Source organism: Hordeum vulgare, chromosome 2H (assembly GCF_904849725.1).
Source record: "Hordeum vulgare subsp. vulgare chromosome 2H, MorexV3_pseudomolecules_assembly, whole genome shotgun sequence".
NCBI classification, from domain to species: Eukaryota; Viridiplantae; Streptophyta; class Magnoliopsida; order Poales; family Poaceae; genus Hordeum; species Hordeum vulgare.
In genome coordinates this window covers 50,192,970-50,202,382 of record NC_058519.1, presented here as the reverse complement: position 1 = coordinate 50,202,382, position 9,413 = coordinate 50,192,970, and positions in this window count along the sequence as shown.

Genomic DNA, 9,413 nt, shown 5'->3' with positions numbered 1-9,413 from the left:
GCTTTAGTCCCGGTTCACCAACCGGGACTAAAGGGGCGGGACTAAAGGCCTAACCTTTAGTTCCGGCCCTATTACAAGCCGGGACTAAAGGTGCTCCACGTGGGCGCCTCATAGCGCCCAGGGGCAGGACCTTTAGTCACGGTTCGTTACACGGACCGGGACTAAAGAGTTTCAGATTTTGCTTATTTTTGGGTTTTTTTTTGAATGAAATTATTTTTGGGTTTTAGGGTTTTAGGGTTTAGGTGTTCGGGAGATTAACGTGATGCCTCGTTTGGTGTTCGGGAATTAGTTTTCATATAATTTAAATAGAAATAATTATGCATATATATATAAGATTAACTTATCTTACAAGCGAGCATATATATACAATTATATGGAGATCTGAATTATCGGGACAAGAGCCCGTCTATTCGATTACATGGACGAACATCAGTAATGGCCCCTAGCTACAGTAAATCGTCCTTTGTCATCTATAGCTTCTGTCCTCAGAAAGATCGCAAGCTCCTCTGCAATAGCAATCGCGCGTTGCTCTGGTAGGACCTTCGTCCTCATGGCCGTGTACTATATAAGAAGAGGAGATGAATATGAATATCAATCATGGTAACAAAGAATGACGGGTAAAAATAGAGGTGTGAATGTTCATTGCTTACGTCGAATCTGTGATCCTTGTGCTCAGAGGTAAACGTCGAATGGTCTCGCAAACATAGTATCCGCATAGATGCGTTCCTCGTGGCTGCTGGTCGCACTTTACGAGAACAGAATATATATAATCAAAATAATAATCTAGCATCATAAATATATTGAAAATAGAAGTATATCATACTACTACTTACCTGAGCCGCTCTAAAGGTCAGCTTCTCAGGAAAGTTACCGGGAGTCACGCACTTGAACCGCTTCCAAACCCTGCCCGACAAGGATAATGATTTGCTAAGTTTTTCATTAATTGATATATCATAAAATCATCGAAAGAGACCGATAGAGCGCAAGAATGATTGAAATTACCCTTGGAGCATGTCCTGCAGGCTTTGGAACTGTTCCAAGGGTCTCGATAATGGGTCGAAGGCATCAACTCTTCCCTTATCAATTTGAATGTCCAACAGAATCCAATGGAAGCTGCACATGTATATATATATATGTGTGTCAGTAACTTATCAATTACACTTATAAGTGAATGGACACAACAGAGTAAAGACCCTCACCTGAAGTTGTATGGAAACAGTATGTGGTCACAGAAATTTTGATCTGTTAGAAACCTTAGAAGGTTTTCCTCCGTCTCCTTGGGTTTATCAGTTAGCGTCACTATATGTATTTTATCTGGATCAATAAACCCAATATTTAGGATGTCCTTATTTTTACAATCCAGAATCTTCTTTCTGCATAATAGAGTACAAGTTATATATAGACAATGAATTGAAATAACTAAACAAGTTATATGTAGACAATGAATTGAAAAAATTACAGACAATAGCAACTCATAAGCGATTTGTCGAGGGCGTCGCCATTGTACATCTGGAAGAGTTCATCAAAGTCGATATGGATTTCTTCGGGGCGGCCGTAGTACTCCCGTGGGACACTCACCACGATCATCGTTCTCCCATTCTTTGATTCACTTAAGTACCATTGATGCAAGTAACGCATATTTGTTGGGAGATATTCTTTGCTGACCAAAGGCTCTCCCATGACAAACTGTGGCTTAGGGGCTACCACAGCCTTGGGTAACCTCTCGTCTTGGGAAGCGAGAACATCTTCAACCGAGACACCCCATTCAGCCGCCCAATTCTTTGCTATTTCAAAAGCTTGCCCCTGCACCGGAGGGGGAACATTCTCGGTTAACACCTTGAGGGGTGGGATCGACTGTTTGGCCTGTTGTCCAAGCTGAGGAACGTCTGATTTTTTCTTGCTTGTAGTTGAACTTGATTTGCTCCCACTTGCACTTGCACGTGATCTGCTCTTTTTCACTTCCTTCTGCAATGTGCGTGTATAGTCATCAGGCTTATGGTGTAAGTCATACTGTGATGGAAGGGTCGTGAAGTATTTTGCAAATGCTATTTGCTTCTCGGTGTATTCCGGGCGGGGCTCGGGTTCCTTCTTTTTCATCTGCGCATCATGATGTTCCTGTGCTATCCTGGCGTTTTCTTCAGGGGTACGATCATAAGGTATGATAGGAAGATTAGCATGACGTACCTTTGGGAGGGGCGACCGTTTGCGCTTTGGGGGGCTCCGTCGCTTAGGAATCGTCGGCGGAGCGTTCTTGGTGGCACGCTCCCGCTTAGTATCCGGAGCGGGCGGCGGCAGAGACGGACGACCCAAGTCCGGCGGCGGTGATCGAGATGGGCTCGTGTTGTGCTGGCCGACGTCATGTGGAGGGCTTGGAGGTGATCTGCTCTTTTTCACTTCCTTCTGCAATGTGCGTGTATAGTCATCAGGCTTATGGTGTAAGTCATACTTTGATGGAAGGGTCGTGAAGTATTTTGCAAATGCTATTTGCTTCACGGTGTATTCCGGGCGGGGCTTGGGTTCCTTCTTTTTCATCTGCGCATCATGATGTTCCTTTGCTATCCTGGCGTTTTCCTCGGGGGTACGATCATAAGGTCTGATAGGAAGATTAGCATGAGGTACCTTTGGGAGGGGCGACCGTTTGCGCTTTGGGGGGCTCCGTCGCTTAGAATCGTCGGCGGAGCATTCTTGGTGGCACGCTCCCGCTTAGTATCCGGAGCGGGCGACGGCGGAGACGGACGACCCAAGTCCGGCGGCGGTGATCGAGATGGACTCGTGTTGTGCTGGCCGACGTCATGTGGAGGGCTTGGAGGTAATGGATGCGTAGGTGACCCGCGACGACTCGGAGGCGGTGTTGTCCTTGGGGCCGAGCCTGGAAGCTTGATGTAGTTCTTGTCCCATAGGATGACTCCACCCAGTACTTCTCCGAGTGTCCTCTCATCTTCGGGTCCAGCTATGTCGAGCTCCATATCATGAAACCCCGCCAGGATTTCATCCACCCCGACTTTAGCAAAGCCAGCTGGAATCTCACGGCCATGCCAGTGTGAGCAAATCGTTCTCTCTATCTGGAGTGAACTTTCTTTTTCCCTCCTTAATTTCTTTCACTATCCTTTTCCAATTCTCCCTGGGTATCCTAAGACCGTCACTGCAGATGAGGTCCCCTGTTTTTTCGTCGTACGAACCACCATGCGCAAGGAACCAATTTCTTGCTCTCAATTCCCACTCATCACGGAGTGGTTCAGGTACGATGCCTTTATCTAGCAGATCTTGCTCTTTCTTATCCCACTTTGGGATGGCAGTCTCATAGCCCCCTCGCCCCAGCTTGTGGTGATATTTTTCTTGTCGGCATTTATCTTGTTCTTTTCTGATAATGCCTGGGCATCTTCTGACTCCTTGTACTCTTGAAATGCCTTCCAGTGATTCGCCTGCTTGGCTAGATACCCCTCGAATACTGGCACTTTCTTTGTCTTCAGATAGTTTTTCCATAGCTTCTTCTTCCAGCTACGGAACAGTTCGGCCATCTTCTTTAGAGTCCACTGCTAGACTTTGGCCCTCAGTTTGTCTGCGGCGTCTTCATTCTCACATTCTGGCAGGTTGAAATGTGACATGAGATCATTCCAAAGATTATCTTTGTACCTTTCGGTGACATAGTCACTATCGGCTGCCCCTTCGCGCTTGTTCCACTCCCGAACGCTGATCGGGACGTGATCCCTAAGAGAACTCCGCATTGCTTCTTGAATGTGTCAGCAGCATTCTTAGGAAGCTTGGGTTCGCCCGTAGGCAATATCACCTCAAAGGTGTAATGCGTCCGTGCATCCAACTTTCTAGTCGGGCCTCGTTTCGTAGCTTTGCTCGATGTGGAGGCCTAAGAGGGAGAAACATTCGTCAAATGAATGTATATGTATACAATATAGAGCTATCTCCAATATTTTTCACATATTACAAGTGATTGTCGAACTTCATATGTATACCTCGCCGGACTTTATTATTTCTTCACCGGTTTCTCCACCGGCTTCTCCATCAGCGGAGCTATCACCTTCTCCGTCATTGGACCTATCTCCTGCCCCATCGGCTTCATCTTCGTGTCGCTCGACCTGCATTCCATATCCGGAGGGGTTTAGATATGACGACGGAGATTCAGCTGGTTCAACGTTGGGGCCATCTTTGATTATATCTTCGAGAAGTTCTTCCTCTTCGAGGTTCCTGATATGTGGATCCCTAGTTCTGCAAAAATGGACATTTGATTAACTAATAAACTAACAAACTATATAAGAGGGGTTGGAAACTTCGAAATGTCGTTTTATATAGGAGGACCTTTAGTCCCGGGTCTTGGCTAGAACCTAAACTCTAAAATACCAGCCGGGCGGAGCCCAGTCCCGGACACTTAAGCATATACAATAGCAAAATTAAACTAGTCCTATTAATTTTCTTGCTAAAAATAAACTATTAACACTTAAGCATATACAATAGCAAAATTAAACTATTAACACTTAAGCATATACAACAGCAAAATTAAGCAATAATCTAAGAAACACAATTAACACTTAAGCATATACACTATACAATAGCAAAATTAAATGACAAAAAATATATTTCTTCTTCTTGTAACCCTAAACTATTTTTTTTCTCTTCTTCTATTTCTCCTCCTCTTCTACTTCTTCTTCTACTTCTAATTCTCCTCTTCTTCTACTACTTCTCCTCTTCTCTTCTTATACTTCTCCTCTCCTCCTCTTCTAATTTTTTCTCTTCTTCTACTTCTCCTCTTCTTCTATTTTTCCTCTCCTCCTCTTCTTATTCTCCTTTTTCTTATTTTCTTCTCCTCCTCTTCTTATTTTCCTTTTTCCTAATTCTACATATTACTAACTCTAATAATCTAGCACAAACCTAATAACAATAGGAATTAAATGACAAAAAAAAATCTTTTTCTTCTTTTCTTCCCTTTTTCTTCCTTTCTTCTCTTTTTTCTTCCTTTCTTCTCCTTTTTCTTCCTTTCTTCCCTTTTTCTTCTTTTCTTCTCCTTTTTCTTATTTTCTTCTCCTTCCCTTTTTCTTCCTTTCTTCTCCTTTTTCTTCCTTTCATCTCCTTTTTCTTCTTTTCTTCTCCTTTTTCTTCCTTTCTTCTCCTTTTTCTTCTTTTCTTCTCCTTTTTCTTCTTTTCTTCTACTCGCCGGAGTGTTGGGGAGGAGGGGGCTTACCGGCCGGAGGTGTCGACGGCGCGCGACGAGGAGGACGGCGGCGGCGAGCAGGACGACGACGACGGCGAGGAGGACGGCAGGCGGCGGCGAGCAGGATGGCGGGCAGCCTGACGGCGTCGTCGAGTTCGTCGCTGTGCCGCGCCGGGCAGGAGAACGAGGAGGAAGGAGAGAAGGAAATGCGATTTGGGTTGGAAATTTTCTAACTCCCGCTTATTTAGGTGGATCTTTAGTCCTGGTTCGGGGCTCGATCCGGGACTAAAGACCCCCTTTAGTCCTGGGTGGAGCCACGACCCGGGACTAAAGACCCTTTTTCGGCAGACCAAAAGGAGGGAAGCAGGGGCCTTTAGTCCCGGTGCGGAGCTCCAACCGGGACTAAAGGGGGTATTTAGTCCCGGTAGAGCCACGCACCGGGACTAAAGCCCCTCCTCGGCAGGCGGCAGGCGAGGGGCTATTAGTCCCGGTTTTAGACAAAAGTCGGGACTAAAGTGTTGCCTATATATACCCTCGCCCCTGCCCACCATATCCCCTGTTTTTTGGTTGTTGAAGTGTGACCAAGCCATGCTCTTGCCACTCTAGTTCATGCACATGACGTGTTCGATGAAATGCCCGAGCCACTCTACTTAACCTTTCTCCTCTCCAAGCTCGACCTCCAAGCTCCATTTTCCTTAATATTTGTCTAGGTTTGGCCGTGCACCAACTGCACAAGTGTTTTAAAAGGTTAGCTACTTCATCCTTCCATTTGTCGCTGGTAGTGTAGCTCATTTCAAATGCTCAAATTAACTTCTTAGAGTCTGCACATGTGTAGGGTATCGTCCCGTGCCCGTCCTCACCATTGTCGATCGCTCCGTGCCGATCTCGTCGCGAGCACCACCGTGGTGAGCCTCTTGTTCTTATCTTCTTTTTAAAAGAAAAAAAATCTTACTTGTATGATTTAGATACATACTTGTATAAATTACTCACTTCCATTATTTTTGTTATTATATAGTGCGATGGTTTTAGTATCCGCCTCCGTCGGCCCTCGTCCTGTCTATGATTCGGATGTGGTATATATTATCTTTTATAACTATTTGTTTTATTTAGTGTTTATGACAATTATGACGACCAACGTGACATATATTTTTTAATCTAGGAGGTATGTGAACCGGAAATTCCAACCCACATAGAAATTCTTGTCGAGAAGTTAAATTTGGTTGAAAAAGAAAACAAATACTTGAAGAAAAAATTGAAAATAATTGAGGATAAGAATATGGAACTGGAGTTGCATGTCACCGATGTCATCGATGATCGCAAGATGAAGATCGATGCGATGCGGTTGAAGATGGATGCAATGCGCTTGAAGATGGATGAAATGCGCTTGAAGATTAGGAATATTAGAAAATATGCCATTGATAACGAGGCTTGGTATCATTATGCTGTTGGGTCAATTGTTACCTTAGTTGCGATTTTGATCGCATTTTTTGTTTTATTTAAATATTTTACATAGTTGTATGTTGTTTTATGAGAGAACTTTATGTATTTATTTTTTGCAATAATAACATTTGATCACTACTGTTCTTTGGCTTTAATGTGATGATGAACTTGTATTAATTTGGTCATATGTTCTGCAATGGTTTTTTGATATATTTAATTTCATAATAGAGATGAATCGCCAATGATAATATTTAATTTCATAATATGGTTTTTTGAACTTATTTGAACTCCATACTTTTTGTGTGTTCAAAATGCACCATTCAAAGGCACATCACAAAATTTCAACAATTTCGAACGAGAACTCATCTCTTACAAAGGTTTATTAAAATTCTTTTTGCGTATTTGAGAATTTGACAAAACTATGAAAATGAAAAGTGTTTGAAATTTAGTACATTCCATACATGCATTACATAAAAGGTTTAATACATTATTACATTATTGCACCAATATTCCTATCTATTATTTCTGTTTTCTTCTGGGTCGTAGCCATGGAGAATCTTCATCATTCAGTAGGATGCTTGGGTCACTTTTCACTTTGAAGGGCGGAATTTCATGAAACTTATTATAATCTTCTGACATGTCTGTCTTGTCATCTACTCCCACGATGTTTCTTTTCCCTGAAAGAACTATGTGGCGTTTTGGCTCATCGGACGATATCTTCTTTTGCTGATTTCTTTTTCTCGTTTTTGTAGACATGTCCTTCACATAGAAAACCTGAGGACATCATTGGCTAGGACAAATGGTTCGTCCATGTACGCAAGATTGTTGAGATCCACTGTTGTCATGCCGTACTTTTGGTCTACAACTACCCTGCCTCTTGTCAGCTTCACCCATTTGCACCGAAACAAAGGGATCTTAAAAGTAGGGCCATAGTTAAGTTCCCATATCTCCTCTATGTACCCGTAATATGTTTCCAAACAGTGCCCATTCTCGTCTGTTGCATCAAAGCGGACACCACTATTTTGGTTGGTGCTCTTTTTATCTTGGGCAACCGTGTAAAATGTATTCCCATTTATCTCATACCCTTGGAAAGTACATATAGTCAAAGATGGTGGCCTGGCCAAACAGTACAGCTCATCTCCAACGGTGTCGTCATTCATGAGATGTGTCTGCAACCAACTGTCGAAAGTCTTCTCGTGTTCCCCTTTAATCCAAGAGCCAGCCTTCCCCAGGTTTTCGGAGCGTAGAATATTCTTGTGTCTCACGATATACGGAGCCACCATGGTGGAATTGTGTAGAACTGTGTAGTGTGCTTGAGAGAAAGAATGCCCGTCCATACATACTTTTGCTTTCCTTCCTAGTGTGCCTTTTCCTGTCAGCCTACCCTCATACCGAGATTCAGGAACACCAATCGGCTTAAGGTCAGGAAGAAAGTCCACACAAAACTCAATGACCTCCTCTGTTCACTAGATGATGTGAAGTAGACCCCCGGGCCATAGTGTTCACTAGAGGCTTCTCTCAAAATAGCAAATATTATGGTGGGTGAACGAATTACTGTCGAGCAATTGATAGAACCGCGCAAAGTCATGACAATATCTAAGGCAATGATCATACATATAGGCATCACGTTCGAGACAAGTAGACCGATACTTTCTGCATCTACTACTATTACTCCACACATCGACCGCTATCCAGCATGCATCTAGTGTATTGAGTTCATGACGAACACAGTAACGCTTTAAGCAAGATGACATCATGTAGAGGGATAAACTCAAACCAATGATGAAAACCCCATCTTTTTACCCTTGATGGCAACAACACGATGCGTGCCTATCTACCTCTTCTGTCACTGGGTGAGGTCACCACACGGTATGAAACCAAAACCAAGCACTTCTCCCATTGCAAGAATCATAGATCAAGTTGGCCAAACAAAACCCACAACTCAAGGAGAATTACAAGGATATGAAATCATGCATATAAGAGATGAGAAGAAACTCAAATAAGATACATAGATAATCTGATCATAAATCCACAATTCATTGGATCTCGACAAACACACCACAAAAGAAGATTACATCGGATGGATCTCCATGAAGATCATGGAGAACTTGTTATTGAAGATCCAAGAGAGAGAAGAAACCATCTAGCTACTAGCTATGGACCCGTAGGTCTATGGTGAACTACTCACGCATCAACGGAGAGGTCATGGTGTTGAGTAAGAAACCCTCTGTATCCGAATCCCCCCTCCGGCAGGGCACCAGAACGTGCCCCAGATGGGATCTTGCAGAGACAGAAGCTTGGTGCAGCGGAAAAGTATTTTCGTGGCTCTCTTGATTTTTTCTGGGATTTTAGGGAATATATAGGCGAAGGAGCTAGGGCAGAGGAGGCCCAAGGAGCCCACAAGCCTGGGAGGCGCGGGCCCCCCTGGCCGTGCCATGAGGGCTTGTGGGGTCCCTGGTGACCTTCTGCCTTGGTTCTCAAGTCTCCTGATCGTCTTCTGTTTCGGAAAAATCTTTTCGGAAGTTTTATTCCGTTTGGACTCCGTTTAAAATCCTCCTCTGAAAAGGGTCAAAAAACATGGAAAAAACAGGAACTGACACTTGACACTGAGTTAATAGGTTAGTCCCAAAAAGATATAAAAGGCATACAAAATATCCAAAGTTTGACAAGATAATAGCATGAAACCATCAACCGGGATCACCTTGTTTCTTAGGAGTTCCACCCTTGAAGGTATAATTAGCGAGCACGGTGGAAATCTCAACCTCAGGTATCCTCCTCTTATTAGTCACAATATCCTTCATGTACTTAGCAT